Source organism: Eleutherodactylus coqui, chromosome 12 (genome assembly GCF_035609145.1).
Source record: "Eleutherodactylus coqui strain aEleCoq1 chromosome 12, aEleCoq1.hap1, whole genome shotgun sequence".
NCBI classification, from domain to species: domain Eukaryota; kingdom Metazoa; phylum Chordata; class Amphibia; order Anura; family Eleutherodactylidae; genus Eleutherodactylus; species Eleutherodactylus coqui.
The window spans coordinates 115,066,345-115,081,376 of NC_089848.1; positions in this window are offsets into that span (position 1 = coordinate 115,066,345).

Genomic DNA, 15,032 nt, shown 5'->3' on the forward strand with positions numbered 1-15,032 from the left:
ATGTAGCAAATTTAGTGAAAAATTGGCATGTGCAACAAAATTTGTGACAATTTGAACCAAGCATGCCTCATTAGGGATTCACCGATTAGCTGCTGCTAAGCCAATAAAAGGATTTTCTGGCTGCCTCATATGGAGAACACAAAGATCCAGTAAAGTGAACGGAGTTGCTGTCAGGTGGAGAGGTCTGCTAGGAGAGACAGCCTGCAGAGCTACCGGAGTACAGCTGGCTGAATGGCTGGAGATGTTCGAGACACTGAGGACACTCATTGCTCAGTTGGAGACTGCTTGTATCTGCCTACACAGAGCATGCCAAAATGGCAGAGGAGCTACCAATTGTTCCGCAAGACACAGAAGGATCAAAGTTGCGCTAGAGAATCAACAGATTAAGACTCATCAGAAGACACTAAGGAGGTTGACAAATCAGGTCGTAAGTGAGGCCGCCCTCATTAGAAGCCAAACAATGTGCACACCAAATTGTGACTTTTTAGGATCTAAGGAGGCTTACTACCAGTGTAGCAAGGCAAACGCTATTTGTTGGGACACTAGTATTGCAAAGCCCGAACATCTAGCAGAGAACAGCCACTGTGACTTTTGCCAGGATCAAGCTTGGGACTATTGGACAATAGTATTAGAATATTTGCAAACCTCTAGGTCGCAGAGAGTATATTTGTCATTTGTGTGCGGTAAGCCGCGGTTATTGGTTCAATATAATGTATTGTAGTTGAATTTATCTTATCTATCGTGTGTCGCTAACATTGCAATTATCTCATACAAAGCGTGAAATGTTCTCATTTCCAGGTACACCTAACATAGGAGTTGTAGTCCTTAGTCATAGTAAGGATTGACTAACGGTACCATAAAAAGTTTGTGTTCTCTAAATTTCATATTACTGTTCTGTTTGCTGTTACTTGTTTAATATAAAACTTCCTATTTTTGTAATTCCGTTGTCCCCGTTGTATCCTGTAACCTGCACCTCCAGCAGCGATAAAGGCATAGTGCCTAAGCTGGATCTCTCAGCAGAGAGTAGGGCTCAGCAATCTTCTGCAGATCTCTTGAGGGGTTGTGGTGTAATAATCTGCAGGATATATCACTATGCATCTGTTTTAGGTAGAGGGAGCAGAGCAATATTCTGCAGATCTCTGGAGAGGTCAGTGGTATAATAAGTGGCAGAGTATTCATTTTTTGGGACCGAGTAACATCAGTTAATTAGGAGTCTTCAGATTGAGGACGGTACCAGGGAAGTCAGGGAGGGGATAGCAGATAAATGTTCCATCCGTCCTGCTGTCCGTGGTGCTGGAGTCAGTCACATCATTTTCTGCTCTTATTTACATGTCCAGACTTTTTTTTTTTTTATCAATTCACTTTTTATTTAATTTTTTATCTTTAACATTTGCTATGACAGTATGATAAAACTTTTGTCAATCAGCAGTTTATAACATGTATTTCAAACAGTCTAATTAATTCATTAACTTTGGTACTGGTTAGAGGTGCATACTGTAACAACTTAGTGTATGTTCACCCACGCCCGCCCCCCCCCCTCCCCCAGCCCCGGGTGCTTATAGGCTTTATTTTCTGGGTCGGGGGGGGGGGGACATGTCCAGGTTTTCTACTATACCTTGTGTATCAGTTCCTCACCATTTTTTACATTTCTGCTTGCTGTCAGTGAATGTGAATATTTATTTATTTTATATTTCAAGGCTGAAATCTGTCCAACACATTTCAGCTCATACAGCTGCAGATTGTTACAGTGTATCAGTGCAGGAAAGAGCTAGCAGCAGTAAGGCTGGGTTCGCACGGGGCAGAATTGCCGCAGAATGTCCGTACAGACAATTTTTATCCCAGGATAAAGCAGCAAAGTGGACGAGATTTGCAAAAAATCTCGTCCTCATGCTGCGGAGAAGCTGTTGCAGCCAAGCTGCGATAAAACTGAACTGCCGCGCGGAATTTAAAGCCCCGGTATGTCAATTGTATCACCATCTCTTCTCTCTATGCAGAGAGATGGCGGCAGCAGAATGCAGGAGGCAAAGCTGCTTCAAAACCCGCGATGAATGGCGCAAGTTTTGAAGCTGCATATCTGCCACGGAAATCTTGCGGTATTTCCGTGGGGGCCCCCTGCGATCATTCCGAGAGATCTCCATGGGATTTACGCCCCCAGTGTGAACCCAGCCTAAGGAGTCCAGGACCAAACATAGATTTATGCTGCTACTATGTTCAGATCACGAAGGATTGCCTGATACATTGTAGCAAACCTCCAGCTGTGTGAGTAGAACTAATATAGTTTTAGATTGCAGCTCCTAGTTTTGTAAGGCCGCCTGCACATGGGCGGACTTGCATTGCAGAATCCAGGGCGGGCGTCTGCAACCGAATTCCGTATCAAATACCTCCCACAGCTTCCTATGGCAAAACACTTTTTCCTCTATGGGAGTGGAAATCAATTGCGATTTTAAGCTTGTGGAGGAAAAATCGCAGCATGCTCTATTTCTGTGCGAATTCCGCACGGGCGGCTTCCATTGAAGTCAATTGCAGCCGTCTGGCCCGCGGCCCTTCCGTAATAACATTTCGGAAAGGTCGCGGATTTCGCATTTTTGCCTACCAACGGTGCAGGAAAAGCTGGGATTTAAAAAAAAAAAAAAAAAAAAGCTGTACTGGACATGTCCATCCGCAGTACGGCCTTCAAAGAAGAAAAGCAGGTACGCGCGGATGGGCACAGGGTTGGATTCCGCTGTAGGCTCCCGCATGTGGAATCCGACCCGGCTGTGTGCAGCCGGCCTAAGAGTGAGTGTGGGCTGGTAAGCAGCAATTATTGGTGAGACCAGGCAGAAAAGATTGTCTGGGGGTGTTTGCAGCACCCCTGCAGTATGACATGGGCTGCTCCAAACTGGACGAACCCTTTAAATTTTTCATGTCCAAACAAATTCACAAACCAGCAACATTGTATTGTATAGTAATCATTACTCATAACCCTGAGCTTTACAGCAGCACACTGACATTTAAGGTTAACTGAGAGAAAAGGACATTTATAAGTAATCATGATGGCAGTGAGGCAACAAGCTGGTAGCATGTGAGCATGGAAAGACCTCAAATACATCCGCAGTACAAGGACTGCGACTAGTAATGTGCAAGACTCCCATAGTTACCAAGGCCATTCCATGTAAAAGAGTGTAATCAGTGTATAAATGAAGTGTTCTGGAGCTTTCTAACAGACTTTGTGTTTCAATTCCTCACTAACTGTTTCCATTCACTAACAGCAAGAAAAATAATGTAAGGAATTGAAATATTAACCCTTTCCAATCCAATTTGTATCCTGATTTTCCTAGGGGGCTTACTCTTTATCTACTGTTATACAATGGCGCTATCTTCTGGCTAAAGCCAGTACTGCATGAGGTGACACCTTGGATAGGCTTCGACAGCAGAGAGGCTGGCCATATACAGTAAGAGAACCCCAATGGACATCTTCCAACATCGGAGCTGTACAGCCTTAAATCATAATGTCTTTAGACGTCAGACAGTGGATTGGAGAGGGTTAAAGTGCACCTCCAACTTTAACCCCTTAGTGACGGAGGTTTTTTTTGCTTTTTTCCATTTTCGTTTTTTCCTCCTCCCTTTTAAAAACCGTAGCTTGTTTATTTCTCCATCACCGTCGCTCTATGAAGGCTTGTTTTTTGCGGGACGAGTTGTATTTTTCAATGGTGCTATTTATTGTACCACATAATGTACTTAAAAACTTTTAAAAAATTCTAAGCGGAGAGAAATGGAAAAAAACCGACATTCCATCATTTTTCGGTGGGTCCTGTTTCTATGGCGCACAAACTGCAACAAAAATGACCTGATAACTTTATTCTATGTGTCAGTATAATTACTATGATACCAAACATATATAGTTTTTTGTTTGCTGTACTACTTGTATTTTTTTTTAAGATATTTCATTTTTTAAAATTATTTTCTGCGCCCAATAACTTTTTTATTTTTCTGACCACATAGTTATGTGAGGGCTCATTTTGTGCGGTATGTCCTGTCATTTCCATTGGTACCATTTTCGCATACAATTGATTTTTTGATCGTTTTTTATTCCATTTTTTCTCTGAGATAGGGTGACCAAAAGAGTGCATTTTGAGCGTTCTTTATTTTTTTTTTTAGACCACGTTCACCGTGCGGGGTAAATAATACATTACTTTGATAGATCGGACTTTTATGGACGCAGCGATATCAAACACATATTTTTGGTTTAATATTTAGATTTTTTTTAATGCCAATATGGCAAAAGGTTTTTTTTAACTTTTATTACTTTTTTTAAAATTAATTACTAAAACTTATTTTTACACTTTCTTTTAGTCCTCCTGGGGGACTACAACCAGTGATGCTTTGATCGCTCCTGCAGTATGACGTAATGCTATAGCATTACGTCTTACTGTTTTTTGACAGGCAGTCTATCAAGCCACCCCACGGGGATGGCTTGATAGGCAGTCTGCTAAGGCAGCCCTGGGGCCTTTCAGAAGGCCCCCGGCTGCCATGACACCTGCACGGCTTCCCCGATCTCACTGCGGGGGGGGGGGGGTGTACAATACCCCCGAACATCGCTATCTCCCTCCATACACGTCCTGCTGTAAAAACACAATTGGGCCGTCACTAAGAGGCTAAAGGGGCACTAAACTTTCAGACGACTAATGCTCATCTACTAGCTTGTGTTAGTGTTATCATTTCTGTAATATACTTGCATTAAAAAGCTTGTTGCTTTACCAATGTAAATCACATTTAAAGTGTCCACCACTATAGGTCTCCCTTTCAGCTTCTCTGCAATCCACTCTCTGTGGTCAGGTATAGAGCTTCTGTGGTAACAAAGACACAACAATGTTTTCATAGTAACAGGGGCTATCTTCACAGGCAGCATCCCTGTACTTAAAGGTTGCAAGCTGACAGATGTGCAGACACTGTGATAATAATCTCTACATCCCCTGCTATCACAGTATTTGTGTGTGTCTGTGTGTGTGCACATATTACACACACACTATAGTGGGTTTACTTACCATTTGGCCAGAATGTCTCTAAATGCCTGATCATCCTAGGAAAGCAGAAGGGCAGGCATTCATATACTGCCTCCCTGCTGATTGGACAACCACAGACAATGCAATGCAGCTTGGGAAATGAGGGAAAGAAAGTACAGGACAGTAAACTACTGGCAAAATGCTAGGCTTGCTAAATGCCTCCTCCCTGAAAGCAGATTGCTAACAGCAAAAAAATGAGAAAGGTCACCTAAAATAATCGTCAAATCTAAAATTCTGAATCTGTATGATATATCTTCATTTTTTCCTGTTTTTATGATTTTTTTAGGCTGTTCTACTCTCTGCAATGTTGGAAAAATAGTTTCCTACTTGTTTGAAACTAGTGGAATCAGTAAGAAGGCTGCTAGTTGTTCTTGCTGTTGTTGACTAACCTTTTAATGTATCTACTTTCCATCTGATTGCGGCTTCTGTTCATCCCTGGTTGAGTGTTTTCCATCAGATTTTCTGTCTGTAAAATGCGGGCCAAAATCAGACGGAAATCTAACATATTGTATTAAATGGTTATATTCAGATGTGTAATATTTAATCGGATGAAAAGTCCAAGCAAGAAAAAAAATCGCAGCCTGTCCTAAGTTGCTTCCAATTTTCAGACGAAGATAGCTGCATTCAATTCTCTTGGTGCGATTAGGAATCTGATTGCACTGGTTTGATGCAATTGCGATTTGTTTTATCGCATGTAATCATAGTAACCATAAAACAAGTGTGCAGAACGCTTAATTCCATCATTTGGCCCATCATGGGATTTTTTTTATACTCATGTAAAAATCGGATGGAAAACAGGTGAAAATTAGGTGTGAAAATCGCAAGAAAAATTGGTCCAATTTTTCATGACCGAAAAAAATCGCCCGTGTGAATGCACCCTTAGGGCTTATTCACACGGGTGTATATTGGCCAGGTTTTCATACTCAACCGATATACGCTGCCCCTCTGATGCATTGGCTTACAATGCATCAGTGCACAGGGGCGTATTTATGTGGTGTAAAAGCGCCCAACTGGGCGCTTTCATGCCGACGCCGGCAACTGCATAGATTCCTATGGGAGCCTATGCTAGCTGCCGGAGAAGGGAGGTGGGAGAGAGTTTAGCAGTATGACTGCTAAACTCCCTTCCCTTCTCTTCTCCTCTCCGCTCCTTGACGCTGTTCGCAATGGGGGGGGAGCGGGATGGGGGTGGAGCTAAGCTCTGCCCGCTCTGTCCCCTCCCATTGCTGGCTGCAGACAAGGGGCAGGGAGGGGTGGGAGCTTAGCTCTGCCCCTTGCCACTCCCATTGCAAACAACTGGAGGGGAGGAGAGAGGAGGTGAGTCAGCGAGGGAGAGGGAAGGGGGAATGTCTCCCCAGGCCCCACGGCATTGGGGCCTCAGTGTATATACACCAGACCCTTTGCCATTCAGGCATCTTTACAGCGCCAGCAGGCAAACGTAAAACGCCTACGGCCGTCTAAATAGGCGCTTAGGCTGTATGCACATGTCCGCTTTTTGTTATTTTCAGTCCTGAAAAATCATACTGACTTTTCATGTGATTTTCACCCATATTAAATCCAATTTTTATGTTCATAAAAAATATTCTGCACACTTTTTTAAGGTTACCATGGTTACATGCAAGAAAAACGGATCCCAATCGCATCAAATGAGTGCAGTCTGTTATTTTAAATGCACTCTTGGACTTCATTGAGTGATTTTCATCTGAAAGTTACAACAAAATAGGACGGGCTGCGGTTTATTTCGCTCGGATTGTTTTGTCCGATTAAAAAATTGCAAGTGTCAAAAAAAGAAGCATTTAAATTACTGCACTTTATTTCCGTCCGAATTTGGTCCAATTTTTTTCGGTCTAAAAATCGGACAGAAAATCACTTGTGTGACTATAATCTAAAAAAATCACGAGATTACGACACATTCTGGGTGTCGCACATTTGCAGATCCCATGGGTGCTCATAGCCTGTGTTCACCTATTAGTATGTATTTGCATGATCTCTAACTACAAACAAATGAAATGTGTGAGCTTCGTAAACACCTGATCACGCGCACAATATCTGCATGGAGACAACCAGCGCATTATACACTCTGGGCGGGTTCTACCTGCTCTAATTATATAATACTGGATTGTATTGTGTTGGAGATGGTCTAGTGCCACCTGCTGGTAATAGTTGGAATTTCAAGCCTTTCACCAATCTTGAGGCCTGAGTTACACTGAAGCTTTGTAGTTTGGAAACTTTTGGATGTAAAAGGTTTTATTTTAACTTTTAATATTATTTAAATTAAAAAAAACCCACTTTTTTTCCATTTTTCTTAGGCCGCTCTCACACAGGCGTATTGTCATTGTGCGGTGTGCATCACCATTTCACTGACCCATCCATTTGTATTGGGCCACTCACACCAGCGGGGTTTTTTGTGTGCGTATTACTCGTATTACACAGCATGTTCTATCTTGGTGTGTGTTACGCACGCATACACACCAAGATGGTGCATGAGGATTGGTGGCATGCAGCAAATATACATGTCATTGTGTACTTGTTGCGTGCCAGTGTGCGCGAGATTCGCACGCAGCACGCTGGTGCTCATGGTTGTGTGAGCCCAGCTTTAATCCAACTATGGCTCTTAAACATATGATTTCTTGATCACTTGTACAATACAGTGCAGTACTTGTGTATTGCAGTGTATTGCTCTGGATTCTCATCCTATCACACCCTGCCGAAGTAGGGTGTTATAGATGAACTGTGATGACAGGTCTGGAGGCTCTCACTAGGCCTAAGGCTGCAATCACAAACTTTCTGCACCCTGCGATTATATTGCAGGAAGGCTAATCTCATGACAGAGTGAACCCCCTTCTCCATGTATTTAGATATGGATTGTGTCTGATATTGCATCTCAGGTCCACTGAAGTGAATGAGAACACTGCAATAGCAGACACAACCAATGGACAGGTTGTTTTTGGAATAAAGCAGCCATGTTGTTTTTACTCTAATGCAACTGTTTGCAGCTATTTTTGGTTATCGGACTTTCATCATTATATTGATGGTTCCTTTGCACAGAAAAGTGCTCAGTATCCAAAACTGAAGTCTTTGGGATCGTTACATGTAAGTTACAGTAGTTATTTGTCCTCTTCTTTATAATGGGGAAACTGTATGCAGAGTAAATGTAATGGACTGCAATACCCAGAACAGACAGCAGATGGAGATGCTGCTTCATACTGAGAGCTTCGCCAGCTCTGCTACATTCACAACTGGTGCTGCCCTCAGCTTTATGAGAATCTTGTCTGTACTGCGCCTAATATGAAGGCCAGTACACTATCTGGGTTTCCAGGACTCCAGAATTTCTAATGAAATATAACCCATTAACCCTCGAATAGTTGAAGTAGTAATATCTGAGTGATCTTGTAATACGCATAGGGGATAACTGTAGACCCTATAATAGAATCTATAAAATCACCCATCTTTTCTAGACACCCGAATGGTTTAGTAAGTATGAATAGTAAAGTTGAAGAAGGATACCTAAGTAGTGTGACACCCGTTGTGGGGTCTATGATGCTGAACGTCACCCACCTTTTCCTCCTTGATGACTCAAGGGTGATTGGACCTGCAGATATCAGCATATATGATATTTACTGGCAGATACACACTAATGCACCCTGTGCAGACATTTCCTCTCACCCAGTTTAGTTTGGATTTTCTTCACAGGCGTGAACGCAGAACTCAGGGATCATTTCTATTTTATTTGGCGCCTCTGCTGGATCATATCAGATGGATTCTAACTTCCGGGCGTCTCGAAAAGAGCAAAACAGAGGAGGTTCAGACAGAGGGTTGTGTAGTGCAGCTACATTTCTTTATAACATCATCGGACAGTCCAGAATATCTGATAATCTGGAATAGCCTCAATGACAAACCATCAGAGATGAGCAAGCATACTCGCTAAGGGCAATTACTCGAGCGAGCATTGTCCTTAGCGAGTACCTGCCCGCTCGGAAGAAAAGGTTTGGCTGCCGGCGGCGGGCGGGGAGCGGCAGGGGAGCACGGGGAGGAACAGAGAGGAGATCTCTCTCTCCCTCTCCCCCCTCCCCCCTCCCCCCCCCGCTCCCCCTTGCTCACTGCCACAACTCACCTCTCACCTGCATTGGCAGCCGACCCTTTTCTTCCGAGCGGGCAGGTACTCGCTAAGGACAATGCTCGATCGAGTAACTGTCCTTAGTGAATATGCTCGCTCATCTCTGCAAACCATCCAGAAGTGTAAATTGTCTGATGGTCCAGATTTTTCACAGTCCTAAGAGACATTAGGAGGCGACACCAACTATAAAACTAAAGGTACCCTTATACGGGGCGATGATCGCCTGAATAATCGCTCAAAACAGTGATTTTTGGCAATAGCTGTACCTTGTACATACAACCACATATCGAGAAATTGCTGATCGCTTTGTTCCTGCTCACTGAAGCAACTAGGGAGCGACTTCTTGCTCAGTGTAAACAGGAGTCATTCAATCTTCGAATGACTGCCTGTTCAATGTGAATAGAGGCGGCCGTCCAGTAGAAATTTTTGGTGCACTCCACCTCCATTCACTGAATGACTATTGCTCTCATGTAAAAGCACAGACCCGATTGTCGTTGGGAAGACTAGCAGGCATTTATGCACCCACCAGTTAACCCATATAAAGGTACCTTAATGGCTAACCTAAAAATGAGGATTCCCAGGAGGTCTAGGCTTTTTTGTATTTAGCAAAGACGAGGGATTTTTTCATAACATCTGGCCGGCTACTCATTTTCTGGATTATTGGAATTTCCCATTTGATAAATGCATATATTGCCTCACATGGTTATATTTTACATTGTCGTGATATTTTCCAATCGGTTGGAAATCTAACAATTCTATAAAAGTCATTACATTTGAGTGATATTAATTCTTGTCTGCAGTGTTTGCAGCCTTTTCACACGCTATGATCTGTAACTTAAAGCTACAGTATGTTATGTATTGGAATCTGATGTTGTCCTTCATGCTTTATACTGCAGCTCTGCTCGTTCAAACTGACTGTTGTGAATACATACAAACTCAGCATGAAATCTGAATGTGGAGAGATGATTACATTACAGCAGAGACAGAAAATTATTAACTACAAGGAGCTAAATCCCCAGTGAGAGGCAGAAGATTATATGGAAATTGGTGCATAGACTGAGAGGAGGAACCTTAATAGAGGGGTGAATTCCCAATGTAGTCATTACACATGAGGATTTGCGGGGTTTGTGCTACTTTTTCTGCAAGTTACATCAGCTTCGTGGCCTGGGGTTGGGTTTGCTCCCTCCAGCTGATACATTGTAGCTGTTCTTACAGAATAGAATAAATAGAGGAACGGATACATTGTAACAATTATTACAGCTGGGGTGGGATCTGCTGAGAGCTGGATGTCGGCCCTGTGTGTGGCTTCTGCCCTTCATCCTGTGGTCACCACTTCGTCCTGAGACATTATTATTTCCTGACTTTTATTCTGGTTATTTTGTTCTCTGCGATATCATCACAATTTCTTTTTAACAGTCCTGAAATTGTGTAAGCTGCATGTGTTTGTTGGGTTAACCCTATAATGACGTGATCAACACATATAATGGAGTATAGGTGTCCTCTTCCATTCTAACTCTTTGTAATGTGCGGCATGGTTACATTATAACATACAGTCCAGTCCAGCACATTCCAACTCATTATGTCAGCACGCGGCACCATATATATATATATATATATATATATATATATATATATATATACTACCGTTCAAAAGTTTGGGGTCACATTGAAATGTCCTTATTTTTGAAGGAAAAGCACTGTACTTTTCAATGAAGATAACTTTAAACTAGTCCTAACTTTAAACAAGTGCACTCTATACATTGCTAATGTGGTAAATGACTATTCTAGCTGCAAATGTCTGTTTTTTTGTGCAATATCTACAAAGGTGTATAGAGGCCCATTTCCAGCAACTATCACTCCAGTGTTCTAATGGTACAATGTGTTTGCTCATTGGCTCAGAAGGCTAATTGATGATTAGAAAACCCTTGTGCAATCATGTTCACACATCTGAAAACAGTCTAGCTCGTTACAGAAGCTAAAAAACTGACCTTCCTGTGAGCAGATTGAGTTTCTGGAGCATCACATTTGTGGGGTCAATTAAACGCTCAAAATGGCCAGAAAAAGAGAACTTTCATCTGAAACTCGACAGTCTATTCTTGTTCTTAGAAATGAAGGCTATTCCATGCGAGAAATTGCTAAGAAATTGAAGATTTCCTACAACGGTGTATACTACTCCCTTCAGAGGACAGCACAAACAGGCTCTAACCAGAGTAGAAAAAGAAGTGGGAGGCCGCGTTGCACAACTAAGCAAGAAGATAAGCACATTAGAGTCTCTAGTTTGAGAAACAGACGCCTCACAGGTACCCAACTGGCATCTTCATTAAATAGTACCCGCAAAACACCAGTGTCAACATCTACAGTGAAGAGGCGGCTGCAGGATTTTGGGCTTCAGGGCAGAGTGGCAAAGAAAAAGCCATATCTGAGACTGGCCAATAAAAGAAAAAGATTAAGATGGGCAAAAGAACACAGACATTGGACAGAGGAAGACTGGAAAAAAGTGTTGTGGACGGATGAATCCAAGTTTGAGGTGTTTGGATCACAAAGAAGAACGTTTGTGAGACGCAGAACAAATGAAAAGATGCTGGAAGAATGCCTGACGCCATCTGTTAAGCATGGTGGAGGTAATGTGATGGTCTGGGGTTGCTTTGGTGCTGGTAAGGTGGGAGATTTGTACAGGGTAAAAGGGATTCTGAATAAGGAAGGCTATCACTCCATTTTGCAACGCCATGCCATACCCAGTGGACAGCGCTTGATTGGAACCAATTTCATCCTACAACAGGACAATGACCCTAAACACACCTCCAAATTGTGCAAGAACTATTTACAGCAGAAGCAGGCAGCTGGTATTCTATCGGTAATGGAGTGGCCAGCGCAGTCACCAGATCTGAACCCCATTGAGCTGTTGTGGGAGCAGCTTGACCGTATGGTACGCCAGAAGTGCCCATCCAACCAATCCAACTTGTGGGAGATGCTTCTAGAAGCGTGGGGTGCAATTTCACAAGCTTACCTCAGCAAATTAACAGCTAGAATGTCAAAGGTGTTGGGGTGACCCCAAACTTTTGAACGGTAGTGTATATATATATATACAAACTTATTGAATCGTATTCTTTTGTTAATATCATTTTTCTACTTCTCTCTGATTCTGCCAAAGTTGGGAGACAATAAAGTGCTGCATCTTATGAGGCTTGAGGCCCCTATAAAGTGATAGCCTGGTTACCAGTGGCGTAACACTTGTGGTCGCAGAGGGTGTGCATCTGGGCTTAGAGGGGAATCGAGCCCAACTGGATCCCTGGGCGAGTGCTGCTTTCAATTGCATCCATGTCCTCAGGTTGGAGATCCAGTGGATTACTAAGGCAATCCAGAGAGCCATCAGCTCCCTGCCCTCCACTTACTCTTAGTGAGGAGCACAGAGATGCCATGCTCTCCGCTCAGAAAGTGCAATGACATTACCGATCGTACTACCTGCGCTAAGGTGTAGCCAACAGGAAAGGACCTCGATGCTTGTAGTATGCATGGGGTTACCTGAGTTTTTTTAAAATTTGAATTGGTGCAAAGAGAGCACTAAAAGAATATGACTATATTGGGGCACTAACATTACTAATGTATGGAGACTAGAGATGAGCGAGTATACTCGCTAAAGGCAATTGCTCGAGCGAGCATTGCCTTTAGCGAGTATCTCCCTGCTCGAGACGGAAGGTTCGGGTGCCGGCGCGGGGGAGCGGTGAGTAGCGGCTGTCAGCAGGAGGGAGCGGGGGGGGGGGGAGAGAGGGAGATCTCCCCTCTGTTCTGCCCCGCTCTCCCCCGCAGCTCCCTGCCCGCTGCCGGCACTCGAACCTTCCGTCTCGAGCGGGCAGGTACTCGCTAAAGGCAATGTTTGCTCGAGCAATTGCCTTTAGCGAGTATACTCGCTCATCTATAATGGAGACACAAAGAGGGCAATAATACTGTATGGGGACACAAAGGGGACATCATTACCATCTAGGGCACTATGGATGGTGAGTTTGTACAGAGATGGGGAAAAGGTGGAGCAGTTTATGGAAAGAGAAGAACTAAAGATGTCTGTGTGTTAAAATCTGCAGAGATGAGCTGTGGTTGGGAGAAGTCATCATGGTGGTCTAGATCAGATAGAGAAGAAAAGTGAAAGTCAATTACTCCAATTGGTGAAAAAGTCAATCTTGATCACTTGATATAACAGTATTGTAATCACAGTTTGCAGGCTATATAATTCTATATTCATTATTTGTATTATTATTTAGGGCGAGACATATATGTTTATAGACTTTAGCAACAATACTAAGACCAACGTATTCAAACAACAAGCAGGGGGAGAAAGGCAAACCCAAAACTTTCCCTGGGGCCCATAGGATTCAAGTTAATCCCATGCCAATGGCCCATTTTCACATGCTGCAATCGTATAACTAGTGGCATTATAGCCAGCCATAGGGCCCTTATAAAAGTAACCGGCACAGTGTGCATTTAACACTAATAAAAGCAGCCACGGATCCCACATAACATGGTCATCTGGGTGAAGGTACAGAATCCTCTGTAGGGCAATGCAGGGGGTGTTATCAGCAGTGTGGATGGGGGATCAGGGGTAGACTGCTGCACTACTTGCATTAAGAACAAAAATGACATGTAACGGAAGCAAACAGAAACATTTCCATTTTTTTTGAAAACCCATTGAAATCCATGGGGAAAAAATGGGAATGTTTAATTCGATTTTATTTCTGTTTCTCTGCTCCAAAAACGGAACAGAGGAAGGCAAATCAGTAAGGCTAGTGTGACCAAGCTGTAACCTGTGATTAATTAGAAATTAGACTGCCTGTCCACGGGCGATAGGTCATTGAGTTACCCGCGTCGATAATCCGGCTGCAGGTAGTGCAGTGAACGCTTTCCATAGCGCAGCCCCCCTGTCCACGAGCGGAGAATCATAGCGATTCTCCGCTCACAGGATTCAAATTGCGGCATGCCGCGATTTGCCACGATTCTCCATGGTGAGCCTATCAGATAGGCTCACTGCAGAGAGCTGACAGCTCTCCCCCCTGCATCCCCGAGGCGGAATATCACTAGCAATATTCCATCACGGCCGTGGACAGGGGGCCTTACCGCTCCCCACCTTGTGAGGACTAACATGACTTTCACTTGCCTATGAATGGTGGATGGCTTTGATGTTTAACAGTTTTATTCCTTGCCCTTGTGGGCTGTTCTGCTGCCTCTGGGGTGGGAGGCTTGAACTTGTTACAAGGAGAATGGAATCGGAGAATTATCATGTGCTACAAAGTGTAAGAATAGGTTTGAATCAAACAAAACGGGTCCTACAGCACAATAATCAATCAAAGCTCACGGCTGGAAGTACACAATGGTTAAGGAGGGAAAATGGACTGTTTTAAACTGGCCAGTAGAGATGAGTGAGCATACTCGCTAAGGGCAAATACTCGAACGAGTATTGCCTTTTGTGAGTAACTGCCTGCTCGTCTCAAAAGATTCGGGTGCCGGCGGGGGGCAGGGAGCGGCGGGGGAGAGCGGGGAGGAACGAGGAGGGAGAGATCTCTCTCTCACTCTCTCCCCCCGCTCCCCCCTCCTCACTCCCGCAACTCACCGCTCTCCCCCGCCGTCACCCGAATCTTTTGAGACGAGCGGGCAGTTACTCGCAAAAGGCAATACTCGCTCGAGTATTTGCCCTTAGTGAGTACGCTCACTCATGTCAACTGGCCAGCAATGAGTCCTGGTCGTAATTCAATGGAAAATCTTTGGAAAGAGCAGAAAGAGGAACCAACATTCAGCAGCTTGAGAGAACTGCAGTGGAAGGAACGACCAGCGGACGGGTGCAAAAAGCTCCAGACGACTCCAAAAACATTCAGGGGCCATCGTTGCCA